The sequence below is a fragment of the Bubalus kerabau genome, chromosome 2 (genome assembly GCF_029407905.1).
Source record: "Bubalus kerabau isolate K-KA32 ecotype Philippines breed swamp buffalo chromosome 2, PCC_UOA_SB_1v2, whole genome shotgun sequence".
Classification (NCBI taxonomy): Eukaryota; Metazoa; Chordata; class Mammalia; order Artiodactyla; family Bovidae; genus Bubalus; species Bubalus kerabau.
In genome coordinates this window covers 38,931,013-38,950,202 of record NC_073625.1, presented here as the reverse complement: position 1 = coordinate 38,950,202, position 19,190 = coordinate 38,931,013, and the positions used below count along the sequence as shown (strand labels likewise).

General features: G+C 45.1%; 1 long non-coding RNA gene and 1 pseudogene across 1 annotated transcript; both read left to right on the top strand.

Annotated features, from left to right (window-relative positions):
* Positions 1–546: 546 nt before the first annotated feature.
* On the top strand, positions 547–1,180 carry LOC129643233 (uncharacterized). Its single transcript, XR_008710181.1, has 2 exons — positions 547–799; positions 999–1,180. It is a non-coding gene; the product is annotated as an uncharacterized LOC129643233 (long non-coding RNA).
* A 2,962-nt stretch (positions 1,181–4,142) lies between these two features.
* Positions 4,143–10,099, top strand: LOC129644395 (beta-defensin 33-like; annotated as a pseudogene).
* The last annotated feature ends 9,091 nt before the right edge of the window (positions 10,100–19,190 follow it).

Here is a 19,190-nt window from a genome sequence, read left to right as displayed (position 1 = left end):
GGAATGAGGGCCTTTATGAAAGAGACCCCAGAGAGATGGCTCACCCCCTTGTGCCCTCTGAGGACACAGGGAGAAGACTGCCATCTACCAGCCACCTGCTCTATCTTGATCGTGGAGCTCCCAGCCTCCAAAACTGAGAAGTAAGGGTCTGTTGTTAGTAAGTCACCTATTACAATACCACATGTAAAATAGATAGCCAGCAGGAATTTGCTGTGTGACTCAGGGAACACAAACATGGGCTCTGTGACCAGCTAGAAGGGTGGGATGAGAGGGAGATGGGACGAAGTGTCGGAGGGATGGGGCATGGGTGAACCCATGGATGATTCTTGTTGATGTTGGACAGAAAACCATGAAATTCTGTAAAGCAATCATCCTTCAGTTAAAAAACAAAGTGCAAAAAAAGAACCACCTGGCCTATGGTGTTTCTGTTTCAGTAGCCTGAAAGGGCAGACACAGGACAAGTGAGAATTACAGCACAGGTGAATTAAGGTACCTAATCATTCGGCCTTAAGATAGGGAAAAGACGTGGAGTATCTGGCTGTGCCCAATGCCATCTCACTACAAGGAGCCTTAGACGTGGAGGAGGACGCAGACCCGTGTCAGAGATGCACACTGAGAGGCTAAACCAGCCTCTCATCAGCTCACACTGATGTGCAGAGGCCATAAGCCAAGGAGGGCAGGCAGCTTCTAAGCGTGAGAAGGAAGCAAGCCTCCAGAAGGAACGGCATGCTGCTGACACCGTGATTTGAAGCCAATGAGACGCATTTGGGACTTTGGATCCTCAGAACCACAATAACAAGTATGTGTTCCTTTAAGCCACGTAGCTTGTGGCAATTTGCTACAGCGGCAACGGGAAATCAATACAGCAGTAGCTTAAAACCATGCCTTGAGCCTAAAATTAGCAGCTCAAAAGAGACAAACATGTGTGTGTTTAATGGAGAAAAAAAATGATAACAGCTGTCAACATTTTACTCAACTTTATATTTATTTTTTCACAGAAATGCCCATGGTGCATCTGCCAACTCTTTTTCATCTCGAGGGTTGTATTTGGGACTCAGTCTTACACCTCATATATCTTGTATCCCTTTTATCCTTTATTTTTAGTTTGTTTTATTATCATGGAATGTTTATCTGCCATTAAGTGTGGTTTCGTGGTACTGTTTATATAAAATTTTGATCATATTCTTTGTTGGGATTTCAGTTTTTAATTTCTACTTAATTTTAAGTTGCATTCTTGTATCTGTTGATGTTTTATTGCCATAACATTTCTGGGTGTCATGTTGCACTCCTGCATTGGAGGAATGCTCATGTTATTCAAGCACAGGGAAGATGATGGCTTTCCCATGTGACTCTTGAGCCAAATGGGCTCATGCTCTGGTCCAAGGCCAGCCTTTCCACCTGGGTCCTGGGTCTCTTCTCATGATTACTCAGGGGTGAGACCCAAACTGTCTCTACATCTTGCCCCCGTCTAGTGCAGCTACAAAAACTAAAAGCAGGAACTTCCCTGGTGGTCCAGTGGTTAAAACTCCAGCTGCCAATGCAAGGGGCATGGGTTCAATCCCTAGCCAGGGAACTAAGATCTCATATGCTACAGTTCAGTTCAGTTGCCCAGTCATATCTGACTCTTTGTGACCCCAAGACTCAGCATGTCAGGCCTCCCTGTCCATCAATAACTCCCGGAGATTACTCAAACTCATGTCCATCAAGTCAGTGATGCCATCCAACCATCTCATCCTCTGTCATCCTCTTCTCCCCCCACCTTCAATCTTTCCCAGCATCAGGGTCTTTTCAAATGAGTTACTTCTTCCCAGAAGGTGGCCGAAGTATTGGAGTTTCAGCTTCAGCATCAGTCCTTCCAATGAATATTCAGGACTGATTTCCTTTAGGATGGACTGGTTGGATCTTTTTGCAGTCTAAGGGACTCACAAGAGTCTTCTCCAACACCACAGTTCAATGGCATCAATCCTTCAGTGCTCAGCTTTCTTTATAGTCCAACTCTCACAACCATACATGACTACTGGAAAAACCATAGCTTTGACTAGATGGACCTTTGTTGGCAAACTAATGTCTCTGCTTTTTAATAAGTTGTCTAGGTTGGTCATAACTTTTCTTATAAGGAGCAAGTGTCTTTTAATTTCATGGCTGCAATCACCATCTGCAGTGATTTTGGAGCCTAAAAATAAAGTCATCTATTGCTTCCACTGTTTCCTCATCTATTTGCCATGAAATGATGGTATCAGTTGCCATGATCTTAGTTTTTTGAATGTCAAATTTTAAGTCAGCTTTTTCCACTCTCCACTTTCACCTTCATCAACAGGCTCTTTAGTTCCTCTTCAATTTCTGCCATAAGGGTGGTATCATCAACAATATGAGGTTATTGATATTTCTCCCAGCAATCCCGATCCAGCTTGTGTTTCAACCAGCCTGGCATTTCACATGATGAACTCTGCACAGAAGTTAAATAAGCAGGGTGACAATATACAGCCTTGACTTACTACTTTCCCAGTTGGAACCAATGTGTTTTTCCATGTCTGGTTCTAAGTGTTGCTTCTTGAGCTGCATACAGGTTTTACAGGAAGCAGGTCAGGTGGTCCATCTCCTTCAGAATTTTCCACAGTTTATTGTGATCCACACAGTCAAAGGCTTTAGCATAGTCAATGAAGCAGAAGTAGATGTTTTCTGGAAATGTCTTGCTTTTTCTATGGTCCAACAGATGTTAGCAATTTGATCTCTGGTTCCCCTGCCTTTTTTCAATCTAGCTTGCACATATGGAAGCTCTCAGTTCATGTACTGTTGAAGCCTAGCTTGGAGGATTTTGAGCATTACTTTGCTGACAATCAACAGTCTGCATTGATAACTAAGTTTCTTCTTTTCAGAAGGCTAAACTATTATGCAAATACATCTGTACCTGTTGCCCTCTAACTCTGCAGGAGCCACACTCTGCAACTATGATTCTTTAACTTATTCTAGCCACGTCCTGAACTTAACTTAATGGCATCATAAACCTCCCCTTGTAGTTTGGTACCTCTCTTTGCTCTATTTTAACCTCATGTTGATGCTTAACTTTATGGTGCACTCTCTTTGGAAACCACCCCTAGTGGTTTGCTTTCCCCCTTTTGTATTACAGGAAGAAAGTCACCATGAAATCCCCAAAGGACAATGGACCCAAGCACCGGGACCAACTGCCAGACCCAAATACCTATCTACCTGATACTGGCCTAGTGTCTGTTTCCAAACAGTGCAAAAAGAGAGAATTCAGGACCCCTACACCTTTTGTTCCATATCTCCAAACCCTGACTGTGAGCCCCGACTGTTTGATCCCCTGGATTCCCAATGGAGGGGAGACAGGCTCCTTGAGGAAGGAACCTATTGTGTTCTCCCTTCTGCCGGCTTAATGTTTAAAGCCATCTTTCTGTTTGCCCCAAACTCTGTCTCTGCAAATTTTATTTGGCTCCAGTGGGCAGAGAAAACCAAGATTTTGGTGGCAACAATGCCATCGAGTCTGGCTGGTTCCCCACCTCTCCGCCAGGATGACTTCTGCCAACAGGGATCAGGAGGCATCCTGTGTGACCTCACTCACCCCCTCCTCTGCCCTTTTTTGACCTGGCCTCTAATTGTGTAGCCATGGACAGGGGCTCCCAGGTGTCTCTGCCACAATCCACCTGAGAAGGGCCGAGGAGCCATCTGCAAGGTAGGTTTCCAGGAGAGAGAGAGAGACATCTATAGTGAAGAAGGGGTGGGAATAGATGCATAACAATTAGGGAGTCAGGGTAAAGGATCACTTTTGGTATAAAAGTATAAGAGAGAAAGGCGGCCAATTGCCTGTAGTCTATACTTTCTTTCTATTATTGTAAAAGTACTGTTGCTGGGGCCAAGGAAATAAAACCCTCACAGCTATTCTGTAGAATTAAGTAAGACTTATTTAAACAGCTTCCTACAAACACTTGCTCTGTTTTTAGGTTGATGTCACTAAACTAAAATAGATCTCCACTTAGTGAAAGATTCAAATGCTGATCAAAAGATTAAAAGTGAAAACATTTTATTGCTAAGTTGCCTCAGGACAGAGAGAAAAACGTCAGAACATATACTTCAGATAAGATGGAAGAGAGGTCGTGAGTGAAGGCTAAAGACCATGACGTATTATGACCTGCTTTGACCTGTTATATTGGGAATGGGTGAGTGGGTGCTTGTACTCAGGAACACTTTAGGATAAGGCAACTTAATGGGCTCTCTACAGACCTTCAAAACCCTAAGGATTAAGATCAAGCCTTCCTTTCTTTTCTGCTTCCCTCCCTCATTCTCTCCATTCATCCATTTATTTATTCACCTATATGTTGACTCTTCACACTAGTACCTATTCATAGAAACAAATGTTTGACTACCTGCTCTATGCCAGGAACTGTTCTAGGTGCTGAGACTGTAAGATAATAAAATAAGACTTGTTAATTTTGAGACTTGCATAAGAAGAAAAAGACAGATAGGAACACTGTAAAGGAAAACCAAGTGGAGAGAAGGAAGACATGCAAAAAATATCAATGATTTACCTGGTATGCGTGTGTACTAAGTCACTTGAGTTACGTCAAACTCTTTGTGACCCCATGGACTGTTGCCAACCTGTCCATGGGATACTCCAGGCAAGGATACCAGAGTGGGATGCCATTCCGTTCTCCAGGGGATCTTCCCGACCCAGGGATCAAAACTGCATCTCCTGCATTGGCAGCTGGGCTCTTTGTCACTAGGGCCAACTGGGAAGCCCCTTAACTGGTATCCTTTGATGCTTTGCACTAAAGAATACATTGATGAAAGAATACCGGTATTAAGAAATACTCTACCCCGCAAAGGCTCACCTGATTGTGGTCTATGCAAGAGGTTGCTTAAGATGGATCAATTCTCTCTGTAAATGGTAGCAAAAAAAAAAAAACAACTAATGTTGAGAGTGAAAAAAGATCATTTAAATTTCCAAAATTCCTTTTTGATTGTAAAAGGTGTATGTGTGTTATGTTGTTATTGTTCAGTCAATCAGTCGTGTCCAACTCTTTGTGACCCATGGATTGAGGGTGTTTATTCTGAAAGGAGAAATGGACAGATGAATAGACATGAAATAAAGGTGAAAAAAAGAAATGAATAATTCTCTAATAGAATTCAATGCTCAATGATTTTTCTCCAAAAAATGCTCCAAACCTCAGAGCCATAAGCAGAAGTGAGAACCAAAGTGGAAACCCTGACTTCCTGCAACCCTCTTCCTTTACGAGAGACAAAAACATGGACCATGTGTCCATACATGAAACATCCTCAAATTAGGCCCAGGCCCAGCTGAACACCTCTGCTAGGATAAAAGCACTTTCTTTCCAGCTGAAGTTTTCAAACTCTCGCACAGATCGCCTGCCACGATTCAGGTGAGGCACCAGATATTGGTTCTACTTGGAATTCCGATAAATCCTTTCCCATCATAAAGCTACTGTACCTTCTCTTCCTCTTACTTGTGTGTCTTATCCAGACAACATCGGGTTAAGTGGCAGATGCAACTGGTCGGGTGATATGGTGCATGACCTTGGAGACTGGAGTACAGAAGTTTATTCAAGTTGAGTCATCATCCAGTGATGTGCTAAACGGAATAATATAAAATCTGACAGAAGCATAGCATATGTGACATGCTCCATATTACAAATAATGAAGGAGAAGCTTAGAGAAGTGAAAAATAGCCTCCCATGATTGGCCTTAACTAGTTGGTGGTAAACCCATAAAGTGTAATGGGAATAGAAAACATTTACAGGGGACTTTATGCCATACATCATTTCCATGTGACTAACAGTAACACTAATAATAATAGTAAATCATGTTGACCACTTCCAATCCCAAAGAAAGGCAATGCCAAAGAATGCTCAAATGAACAAACAATTGCACTCATCTCAAACGCCAGTAAAGTAATGCTCAAAATTCTCCAAACCAGGCTCCAGCAGTACACGAACCGTGAACTTACACATGGTCAAGCTGGTTTAGAAAAGTCAGAGGAACCAGAGATCAAATTGCCAACATCTCCTGGATCATGGTAAAAGCAAAAGAGTTCCAGAAAAACATCTATGTCTGCTTTTTTGACTATGCCAAAGCCTTTGACTGTGTGGATCACAATAAACAGTGGAAAATTCTGAAAGAGATGGGAATACCAGACCACGTGACCAGCCTCTTGAGAAACCTGTATGCAGCCATGGAAGCAACAGTTAGAAATGGACATGGAACAACAGAATGGTACCAAATAGGAAAAAGAGTATGTCAAGGCTGTGTAATGTCACCCTTCTTATTTAACTTATATGCAGGGTATATCATGAGAAATACTGGACTGGAAGAAGCACAAGCTGGAATCAAGATTGCCCGGAGAAATATCAATAACCTCAGATATGCAGATGACATGATCCTTATGGCAGAAAGTGAAGAGGAACTAAAAAGCCTGTTGATGAAATTGAACGAGGAGAGTGGATAAGTTGGCTTGAACATCAACATTCAGAAAACTAAGATCATGGTATCTGGCCCCATCACTTCATGGCAAATAGATGGGGAAACAGTGGAAACAGTGCCAGACTTTGTTTTTGGGGCTCCAAAATCACTGCAGATGGTGGCTGCAGCCATGAAATTAAAAGACGCTTATTCCTTGGAAGGAAAGTTAGGACCAACCTAGATATTATATTGAAAAGTAGAGGTATTACTTTGCCAACAAAGCTCCGTGTAGTGAAGGCTATAGTTTTTCCAGTGGTCATGTATGGGTTACGAGTTGGACTGTGAAGAAAGCTGAGTGCTGAAAAATTGAGGCTTTACAACTTCGGTGTTGGAGAAGACTCTTAATAGTCCATTGAACTGCAAGGAGATCCAACCAGTCCATCCAAAAGGAGATCCGTCCAGGGTGTTCATTGGAAAGACTGATGCTGAACCTAAAGTTCCAATATTTTGGCGACCTCATGCGAAGCTTTGACTCATTGGAAAAGACCTTGAAGCTGGGAGGTATTGGGGGCAGAGGGAGAAGGGGACAACAGAGGATGAGAGGGCTGGATGGCATCACTGACTGGATGGACATGAGTTTGAGTGAACTCTGGGAGTTGGTGATGGACAAGGAGGGCTGGCGTGCTGAGATTCATGGGGTCACAAAGAGTCACACACGACTGAGCACCTGAACTGAACTGAACTTCCTCCTGAACTAAAACAATGAAACTTTTAATGTCTTATCCCAAATATATTCCTCATAGCAATATTTATGCGGTAGGCCATTTTGCACGATGGGATTAAGAAATGAAGTAATTTGTTCAAAGAAGTGCAGATTGAATGTAGGGAGCACTTGAACTCAAGCCCAAGTGGGTTTGACCCCAAAGACCTTGTTTTATTAAATATTCAACAATCCCAGAAAACTAATGTACTTACTGAATTACATGAAATCAACAAATACTTTAGCTCAAGTGTGATCTGTGCATCACTCGGGACATACTTATCCTACAAGGCTATGTGTTGCTCACCTGCAATCCAAGCTAAACTGGGTGTCCTGCTTTTTCCCTGCAGCCCTCCTCAGGTGACAGCATGCTCCAGGCGGTGCTGTGGTGACAGCGCCTCCAGATTAGCATCTTCCAGGAGCCAAAGGGAATTCTTGCTCAAATGACACCAACCCGGGAGGGCCTGGGTGCTCTGATCAGACCCCCCACCCCCGAGAAGCAGCCACCACCATGGTTGCGGCTGGTCCTGTGTCAGAGCAAAGTGCTCTCAGGACTCTCGTGCTGACGATTAAGGTCCCCATCCCTGAAGGGAAACGTCAGTTCCGCTCAGAATTCATTAACCAAGCAGGTCCAGTTGTGTAGTCACTGGGTTATGGTCGACTCTTTGTGACCCCATGGACTGTCTCCCACCAGGCTCCTCTGTCCATGGGATACTCCAGGCAAGGATACCGGAGTGTGTCGCCATTCCCTTCTCCAAGGAATCTTTCTCACCCAGGGATCGAACCTGCATCTCCTTGTCTCCTCAATTGGTATGCGGATTCCTTACCAGCTTAGCCATCAGGGAAGCCTGAGGGAAGCCCCATGCTGCTGCTGCTGTTAAGTCGCTTCAGTCGTGTCCGACTCTGTGCGACCCCATAGACGGAAGCCCACCAGGCTCCCCCGTCCCTGGGATTCTCCAGGCAAGAACACTGGAGTGGGTTGCCATTTCCTTCTCCAATGCATGAAAGTGAAAAGTGAAAGTGAAGTAACTCAGTCATGTCCGACTCTTAGCGACCCCATGGACTACAGCCTACCAGGCTCCTCCATCCATGGGGTTTTCCAGGCAAGAGTACTGGAGTGGGGTGCCACTGCCTTCTCCAGAGAGAAGCCCCATAGACACTGTTTAAATCAATGAGCATGATCACCTTCCTAGAGAACAATCCGCAGGTCAGGAAGCAACAGGTAGAACTGGACATGGGACAACAGACTGGTTCCAAATAGGAAAAGGAGTTCAAGGCTGTACATTGTCACCCTGTTTATTTAACTTATATGCAGAGTACATCATGAGAAATGCTGGACTGGAAGAAACACAAGCTGGAATCAAGATTGCCGGGAGAAATATCAATAACCTCAGATATGCAGATGACACCACCCTTATGGCAGAAAGTGAAGAGGAACTAAAAAGCTTCTTGATGACAGTGAAAGTGGAGAGTGAAAAAGTTGGCTTAAAGCTCAACATTCAGAAAACGAAGATCATGGCATCCAGTCCCACCACTTCATGGGAAATAGATGGGAAAACATTGGAAACAGTGTCAGACTTTATTTTTCTGGGCTCCAAAATCACTGCAGATGGTGACCACAGCCATGAAATTAAAAGAGTCTTACTCCATGGAAGGAAAGTTATGACCAACCTACATAGCATATTCAAAAGCAGAGACATTACTTTGCCAACAAAGGTCCATCTAGTCAAGGCTATGGTTTTTCCAGTTGTCATGTATGGATGTGAGAGTTGGACTGTGAAAAAGACTGAGCACCGAAGAATTGATGCTTTTGAATTGTGGTGCTGGAGAAGATGCTTGAGAGTCCCTAGGACTGCAAGGAGATCCAACCAGTCCATTCTAAAGGAGATCAGCCCTGGGATTTCTTTGGAAGGAATGATGCTAAGGCTGAAACTCCAGTACTTTGGCCACCTCATGCGAAGAGTTGACTCATTGGAAAAGACACTGATGCTGGGAGGGATTGGGGGCAGCGGGAGAGGGGGACGATAGAGGATGAGATGGCTGGATGGCATCACTGACTCGATGGGCGTGAGTCTGAGTGAACTCCAGGAGTTGGTGATGGACAGGGAGGCCTGGTGTGCTGCGATTCATGAGGTTGCAAAGAGTCGGACAAGACTGAGCAACTGATCTGATCTGATCTCAGTTCTTACTATAATTTTAAACTAGTGTGGAAAAACATTCCAAGCTTGTAGGTCACACCAAACTAAGGAGAGTGCCAGTTGTGTCCCTGTGGACTGTAATGTGGAGTTCCTTGCTGTATAAGATGAATTCTGGTAGCTTTAGTTACACATGTCTTATTTATTTGTTTCTTTTTCACCTCCCCTTCCTTGATAGGGAAAGCAAAAAAGAAAAACCTTGATTGTGAGAAAATGGGTGGTGCCTGCAAGTATCAGAACACCCCCGGTGTGTCATCCTGCCTGGAGAATGCAAGAGTCGGAAGAAACACTGCTGTAGAGTCTAGTTTCAGCATCGGAGCATCCTCAGCAGCACAAGACACTCCCTACAGCTGAGTCCTGTTTAAAAAGAGACACTGCTCATTCGGGTCCTGTAGGGTATTTCTAAGTGTATGAGGTCATGAACTGGATGGGAAGATTTCAGTTGGAAGTCTGGCCACACCACTCGTTAGCTGATTAACTCTGGACAGGCCTTGCCTTTCCTAGGTCTCCGTCTCTGCTCCTGTGACTGTTAAAATGGATGTTCTCCACAACCTAATTTTGCTGGTGGTGGGGTTTATTTGCTAAATCATGTCTGATTCTTCTGTGACCCCATGGACTGAGTCTGTGCGATTTTCCAGGCAAGGATACTGGACTGGGATGTCCTTTCCTTTTTCATGAGATGTTTCTGACCCAGGGATCAAGCCCACATCTCCTGTGTCTCCTGCATTGGCAGCCAGAATCTTTAGCACTGAGCCCCATGAAAGCCAACCTGTTCATATATGTCTACAAATGTATGGACTGGGGGAAAGATCTTTGAGTGTGTGTGTGTGTGTGTGGGTGTTATAGTATGAAAAGTCACCGAGGTTTTGTGTCCCTTTGTGGAAGGACGTCTGTGTTTCCATTGGCATATGGGTTTCCACATGGTCAACATGTGCTTAACTTCACAAGAGGCAGCAAACTGCTTTCTGAAGCAGCTGTGGTCGCTGCTGATAATCTCAGTGGCCTCTGAATTTCCAGTCTCTCCATGTTTCCATCCCTCGTCACACCTCCATGTAAATTTCTCAGTGTTTCTCTGTTAAAAGGATGAAAGACAAATTCTCTAGTGTCTCAGGTCCTTCACCTGTTGGCAATACTTTTTCGAGTTTCATCAGCCTGGTTCTCAAACTAACCCCTGACACAGTGTCAGTCGTCTTTCTGCCGTATTGTGTTCTCCTAACACTGAAACACACTTAAGCTACTTGTCCTCAGAATTTCCCTGCCTGATTTGTACTCGCTTTTTATAGTCTCAGCTCACACATGGCCTTCACTGGGAAGACATCCTTCATTCACCCAACTTGAGTAAGAGAAGAGACTTTGGTTCCATGGCCTCAGCTACCAGTACAGTTTCTAGCACACAGTAGGTGTTCAATAAATGTTGACAGAATGGTCGATAAATAAAGAAAACGATAGAATGAAGCTTCAGCTTTCCAATGCAATTCAGGGATTATCCATTAAATGTGAATTCCTCAGTTCACTTTATTCAGGAAGTTCCATCAAACATGAGTCCATCATACAGCAGAAGAGTTTACAATGTGATGAAGGCAATTTATTTTCTTCCCAGGCACACACTTGTGTGAGAGTCACACAAATTAAGCATTCTACAACCTAAAGAAAGAACAAAAACGTCTGTTTTTGGAAGAAAGTCTTGAGATCACGATCCGGGGGAAGAAATAATTCAGTTCAACCAGGAATCCCCAAAATACACTGCCAGGAAAGTATTCTGTCTTATGCACCTCTTTTCCCTCACTTTGTCCCTTCCATTATACTTGCTTGTTCAGTAGGAGAAAGGCTGAATTTCAAATTTGGTGTGAATAGAAATTTTACGCTGTAATTTGGAAACTAGGATCAGAGACTGTAAACAGCTCTCTTGGGCTGACATTTACAGCCTGTTATTGTGCCCTCTGAAATGCGCCATTGTGGGGTTATCAGATGTCTTTTGGAAACAGCACATTAAAATTTTGTTAGTTTGTGTTTTCATCTTCTTGGCAAGGGATCCCACCCACTGAAGATAAGATGGTACCACAGCCCTCAGATTCTTACTAAAATCTGCGAACATACTCACACATATGCCCCACGCAGTTGAAGAGTGTCAGCAATACTCTGAAGGTCACTCACCATTCCCAGGCTAAGAACATACCCCTGCTTTCAGGGTTTCTCAGAAAAGTCTTACAATTAAGATTAAAGATCTAAACATTAAGACCCCGAAGCCAAGGACCTAGAATGATCAGGGCACCAGCTGAGGGGAGAGAGGTTTCTAAAAGAGAAAAGGAATAGCCTGCCTGGCTCCAAACCAGGACTAAGGTTGGTTTGGGACTTCTCTGGTGGTCCAGTGGCTGCGAGTCCACCTGCCAGCGAGGGGACATGGGTTTGATCCCTGGTCTTGGAAGATCCCACATGCCTCGGGGCACCTAACCCCATGTGCCAAATGGCTGAGCCTGAGATCTCGAGTCCAGGACTCGCAACAAGGGAAGCCATGGCAATGAGAAGCCTGAGGACCACAAGTAGAGAGGAGCCCCCAGTCACCGCAACTAGAGAAAGCTCGGGCTCAGGAGCAAAGACCAAGTGCGGCCAAAAATTTAAAAACAAACAAACAAAAAGATTGTTTTTCCTGCCTCTTAGGATGTGGGGGAGATAAACAAGGCCCCCCCCCAAGGACCCTCTAAGTCCAGCCTGTCCACTCTGGGGCATTAGTAGAGGTCACCAGCTTTGGAGCCCAGGTTGAGTGGTCAGAGGTCTGGCTCTCATTGGCTTTGGCCTGGGGGATCGATGCCCTTTGAGGCCAATGCCAGGGCTGGTGGCAGGGTCACACTCCCCACTCTGCGCACTCAGGGACGTCAACCTTGTTTCCACTTTCTGGAACTGCTCATTGTACCCACAGGCTGGAGGGAACGTGCTAGAACTTGGCTCCCAGCAGAGAGCTTGCTCATCATGGTTCCTTGCACCTGCAGCTACGTGCCACATCGTGGAGGCTGTCCTGATGCCTACCCATGCCACGATGGGCTTCATCATGGCAGCTGTGACCCAGGAACACTGACCTCTGGACCGCCCATCGCTGGGACCAACAGATGCCCTAGCACTGTGCCGAGAATCTCACATGAGGAGTTCTGCGGCTCTGTCTTCATTCTTACCCAGGACATCCCCTCAGAGCCCAGTGGAGGAAGGGAATCTATGCCCCCTTCTCTCTGACAGTTAGCCCAGTGAGGAAACTGACTTGGGGTCACTCATCTGAGTGAGGCCACAGAATGGATGACTGTGCCCAGTGGGCCCAGAGCACACAGTGGCTTATAGACCAGAAGCAGACAAAGGACAGGGTCTGGGGGTGGGCATCGGGGGAGCTACTGCATCCATCCAGCCCCTGCTCACTTAGCTCATTATCTGTCAGGTTTTGTGAGCTAACACCCTGGGAAGCACAAGGAGCCCTGGGCAGTGAGACTTAGGAAAGGAATGATTGGTCAGATGAGTGTATTTACATTAGGTGGCTCAGGTGGTCCAGAATCTGCCTGCAATGTGGGAGATCTGGGATAGATCCCTGCATCAGGAAGATCCCAGGGAGGAGGGCATGGCTACCCACTTCATTATTCTTGCCTGGAGAACCCCATGGACAGAGGAGCCTGACCAGACCATGAGGTCACAAAGAGTTGGACATGACTGAGCGACCACATGGTGTGATGTGATGATGGGAGGAAGTGAGTGAGGGGAGACAGAGGACGAAGGGTGCTGGGCACCAAGCACAACATGGCGGCAAAAGACAAGACTCCCTGCAGGAGGTGAGGCGCCGGCTCTCAGGGACCCTCCAGCCCCTCTCGGCCACACCAGCCACTCTCCTCCCACACATCCAAGTGATCTTACTGCCCTCTGAGCTGTCCTGTGACAGTCAGCACTTCTGTGATGCGAGGAGAAATCACACAGAGGCTCAGACCCCCGCCTCCCCTTCTTTTCTCATCCCTGCCACTGCTTGCTCAAGATATGGGGCAGAATATACATCTGTGTTTTTTCCCAAAATGTCATGGTTCTACCTATATGAATTATCTCCTAAAAAATACCTCTAAGCTTCCTCTTTTTTCGTGCTCGGCAGCCAGGAACAAAATGCCTCTGGAATGAGGCAAATGGTAAACTTTAGGTACTGCTATCAGCTCAGACACACGTCAGTAGGTGGAAGGTTTAAAAAAGGAGACTATGTATGTTATGACTATGTCATCATATTGGACTTTAAAGAAAGCAGATGATAGTTTGTTTCCATTCTTTCCCATTGATTTCAGGGTTTCTTCTCTATGCCTCCAGGCCAGATGGCCTTTGGCAAACCCGGCTGGGAAACTTCCCTTTTCTTCTCTTCCCAGATTAGCATCCCTGAGCTGCTTTGGGGACACCAGGGTAACTCTCTGAAAGTGGAGCAGGTTGGAGAAATGAAATTCAACTCAGACGTGACAGGGAAATGCCAGAGACCATTTACCTGGTATCACTTGAGAAAAGAAGACAACAAAGATGAGGAGGTAAGACAGCTTCAAGGCTGGTTCAGAAGAGACTCCTTGCAAGTTCCTGGAAAGGAGAAAACAAACAGCACTTCAGTGGGTTGAATAAAAAGCAACCCAAAGCTTCTTTTATAGGTCCAATCAGGGCGACTGCATGTGGAAGACAGTGTTCAATTCTGATCTGAGTACTAACTAAAATATTTGCTGGACTTCGAAAGCCCATGACATAAATGGGAGCAATGATTAACAATGTTCCTGGCAAAGCTGGAGGGGTTTCTTTTGTTAGCTCTTAATGGGTGCAGGACGAGAAGAGAACAACAATGATGATGACAGTAAAAATAAGAATGAATAGATGGGAAAAAAAGAAAAGAATGAATAGATGGGATGTCCCTGGCAGTCCAGTGGTTAAGACTTGACCTTCCAGTGCAGGTGATGTGGGTTCCAACCTTGACAGGGGAGCCAAGATCCCACATGCCTTGTGGTCAGAAAGACAAAACATAAAGCAGAAGTAATAGGGTAGCAAATTCAATAAAGATTTGAAAACGGTCCACATCAAAAAAATAAAAATCTAAAAGAATGATTAAAATTGATGGAGCACTTACTTTATGGGAACCTGTAAATAGTTCAGATGAGGTTTTTCCCCTTTACATTCATGGAGTTAGTACCATCCACTACTTCAACTCAGGCACAAATACAGTCAAGATACAATCTTTTCTTTTTCCGATAGTCACTCTTGCACTTAACCGAATGGGACTTCAAGAAGGAAAACTATCACAGGGTTTAGGACTCACTTCTCTTCAGATGCCGAGAGGTGTCTTCGATCTATTGTAGCATGTCACTTGGCTCAGTTTGTACAGAAGACGGTCCCCCTGCATCTGACAATGGGCTTTATCTGTGCTCTAGGAATGACCCTGCTGATTCAGGGCCCTGTCCAGGCCATGGTGATGTCTAATGACCCATAAAGCCTCATGATCTTGACTCTTGTGCTATAAAACACAGCATTGTTCTAGGGTAAGTGAAAGTCCAAGGGCTTTGCTCCTTGGCCAAAGCCTGAATCAAAACAAGTTTGGGACAGGGGCTTAGCGTCCCTGATGAAGGACAGAAGGAATGAAAACAGCTCACCAAACTGAGATGGCATCTTGAGACCAAAAAAATGAGGAGGCTGCTGGGTATAATCAATACGTCCGTTTTTATAACCAAGGTGGGGGGAGCACCTTACTTACTCACAGAGCAGGACTCCAAGCCTCCCTCTGAGGAGCCCCTGGGGCTATTTTGTTGCTAACCTGGTGTATGCTGGTATGGGCTTGGAAATAGGAATCTATTTTCCTAAGATTTGTGAAAGGGTAACTAGTCACATGGGAATATATCAGGGAAGGTTATCCTCACTGTTTGGGGACTAACAGAGCATAGAGGCTGCCTGGTTCTAATGGTTATTAAACAATATCTATTAACTACAAGACCCTGATGAGAGACGTGATTCACGGCACAGGCCAGTTCCAGGCAAGGTCAGCAGAAGGACGGCGGGAGCTGCACGAGCCCAAGATGGCATCAGTGATGCTAACAGACATCCAGGCACCCTCCTCTTGGTTTTCCTTAACCTGCTGTTTCTCTCCTCTTTTCCTGGGCTTTGGCTAAGCCGTCCCTAACTTAGAGTCTCTGAGGTTGAGTGTTGGATTTTGTTTCCTTTCTCACCTAGAAAATCTTGGGCTTCTCATAAGAAATGATCCCCCTTATTCTGAATGAAGCATTTTTCTGTAACAAATGTCTTCAGAGTGACTGACTCAAGAATTCTTGTATTTTCCCTCTCATCTCAAGATGATGGCTGATTACTCATCCTACATTTATGCAATTAATCAGAACCCACCAAGTGAAGCGTATTGAAGGTGATTATGATGGCCTTCCTACAACCAGAAGTAAACTAGTCTTACATTATACCAATACTAATATCATCCCTAATAGTATCCATGGGGAAAAAATAAGACTAGAGATATTCAGTGTGGTGTTTGAGTTTGTATGTGGTGAAATTAAAGCTGGAATCAGGAATCTGACTCTAGATACTGAATTCTTTATTACTGCACAATGTTCTACGGGTCTCCTTCTTCAAGGATTAAGTATTAGAATCAAGTGAAAATTATTATACATTTTAAAAGAATGATAAATTGGCTCACGACTTTCCATACCCTAGTAACAATCTAAAAATTACGATTTAAAAATATTTTTATATTGACCAAGTTGATTTTAAAATACCCTGTAAAGGGAAAACTTGCAAGAATAAGCAGGATAATTTTTAGAAAGAAGAACGCAGTGACTTTCATTATAATTTATGATGGTGCTGAGGCTTGAAATATGTGACTTTGGCTGAGGAATTGAAAAAAAATAAAACCTGAGGTAAAACAAAGAAGCCAGAAACAGTACACTGGTTGTTCATCTGCTAACCTGTTCTGAATTTTCTTTAATTATTCATGATTGAAAGTCAAGTGAAAGTGTTAGTTGCTCAGTGGTGTCTGACTCTTCCCAACCCCATGAACTGTGTAGCCCACCAGGCTCCTCTGTCCATGGGATTTCCTAGGCAAGAATACTAGAATGGATTGCTGTCTCCTCCTCCAGGGGTTCTGTCCAACCCAGAAATCTGCATAGCAGGCCGATCCTGTACCATCTGAGCCACCAGGGAGCCCACTCATCACTGATTGGGACCCAGTTATAGAACTGGTCCTCGTCACACCACCACAATGCCAGTCACACTCTTTCTTTCCTGTGAGATTGTTCAGGTTTTGGAAGAATGCTCGTGTCTCTTGTCCTTCCTCTTTGTCCCCCGCTTCCTGGGCACCTTGCATCCTGTCTCCGACCTCCCACCCTAAACCTGCTCTGTGAACTGCAGAGAGCTGTGGTCCTGTCAAGGCCTGCTCCCTCCCCAGAGGGAGGAGAGTGACACCTGTATGGAGAGGCGGCCTACTCAGCAAACTACAGACGGGGCCACGCCTTGGACAAGACAGTGAACAAGGAAGACACCGAATGACCGCACCTCTCTCAGGACTCCAGCCTCGGGCCAAAGTGGCTTAAGGGTCACATTTGCTCTGTGAATGAAAACACTGTTGCAACATTTGTGTTCAGTCGCTCAGTCCTGCCAAACTCTTTGCAACCCCATGGACTGTAGCCTGTCAGGTTCCTCTGTCCATGGAATTTTCCAGGCAAGAATTTAAAGCATAATAACTGTCTCCCTCCCACTGCCTACCCTGCCATAGAAAACAACATCAGTCCCAATGATAAAACATTCAATTGTGTAGATGTGAGAACTTTCTGCATTTATTTGCACAAGAGGAGACCTGCTCAGGGTCTCCCGCCAGGTTCCTCAGCTAGGCTGCTTACGTCAGCTCCACTTTATTTTGCAGCAAATGGTGGATGCCCGGCAGGGTCCTCTGAAGGGCTCACAGCTCGGCGTCCCTTGCTTCAGGCAGATTCCACCCTGAAGATGGCAGGGTCTTTCAAAATTGAGCGCCCTAGTGCTGTCTAGAAAAGGAAAAGACATTTATATGAAGCCTCATGGGAGTCCCATGAGGAAACCTGGGGGTCTCACCATCTGACTGGGATCCCCTTCTTTCCCAGCTAAACACCAGTAGCAAACATCCCCCTCGTATCCCTCACCTTCTGTTCTGATGTAAGATGTCAGTGTTGCTGATGAACCTGGTTTGAGAAGATCCCACGTGTGGGAGCAACTAAGCCCCTGAGACACCACCGTGAGCCTGTACTCCAGAGTCTGGGCTCCACAGCGAGAAGCCCCTGCAATAAGAAACCTGTGCCCTGCAACTGGAGAGTAGCCTGCGCTCTCCAAAACTAGAGAAAAGCCCACGCAGCAACGAAGACCCAGCACAGCCAAAAGAAAGAAAGAAAAAAAAAAAAAAAAATATATATATATATATATATATATACACACACACACACAAACCCTTCCTGCCACAGGAACACCTGGGTGTTAACCGCAGGGTCAGTAACCACTGCCCTGTGTTCCTCACCAGTCACCCCACCTCCCCATCATGCAAAACCCACCCAGCTCTCACAGCCTCATCAGATGGAAGCCTTGTCCAGTGGAACTCAACGTCACACCGTGATGTGTGGCAAGAGGTCTCCAGTCTGGGCCTGAATAAAGGAACTTTGTCTCATACTGGGTTATACCAGCCAGGTGATTCAACTGATTTAGTTCACAAATCATCTAGATTATTCCAGGGATTTGGGAGGAGGGAGAAGGTTACCACCAACAAGACGTTTAAGGTCATGAAGACGCAACAACATGCTTTGGAAAGAATTCTCTAATCACTCAATGCCTAAATTGGGTGTGGAAGTGACCTACTAGTAGCTCTATCATGCTTTACTTTCTGATGATGGTTGACTCAGGGAAGGAAAAACCAAGTAATGATAGGAAAGGGCATGATGGCTGGTATTTACAGGGCAGTACCTGGAAGAGGACTGAGAGAGCAATGAGGAAGACATGAAGGAGCCTCATTGTCCCTGAATGGAGGTCCCAGAAGGCCTGGTGGGAAGGATCAAGGACACAGTCAGAATTCCAAGGAGCTCAGGGCCTCCAGGACCAGAGCAGACACGACCTCCTGTCCCGGGGCCCCGTGCCTGCCTCAGCAGAAGGAGTGTGACTGCTCCATCCTTTCTTGCTCTCTGAGCCCCAGCTGTCACTCGCCTTGGGTTCACTCACACCTGGGGTTGAGGCCCTCCTGTGCCCACATCTATGGAGGCGACGTCCCCGTGAGGCAGAGGCTGGAGCATCCAAAGCCAGTGGTAGGGCGGGAGTCCGGCTGTCACAAAAGGAGGGTAAGGCCAGACCCTTGCGGGTGAAGAGGTTCATTAGAAAAGATTTAGAGCCCAGTTGATTGGATCTTCAGGGCTACTTGAAAGGAAGATCCAGAATGGTGGTGGGTTATAACCTTCCTAGAAAATCCACGTTAAAGAAAGAAAGAGTTTGTATTGGTTAAAAATTAGTGGAGAAATATACCCAATTATTTCTAGGATTTTAATTTTAATGTTTACTTTCATTTAAATCTATCATAGTTTTTCTGATTATAAAAAAAAATACACATCAGAAAGTTTCAACTAAAAACACCCAAAATTTCAGGTCATAAGTAAGTGCAAAAATGAAAGATTTTTTAAAAACCCATAGGCCCACCCTTCAGTTATAACTACTACCTACAATTCAGAATATTTCAGCTCTTTTCCTTTGCAAATGAAATTGTGTAAATATTTATTTTTGTTTTAAAACATAGAATCTTACTTCACACTCAATGCCAATGT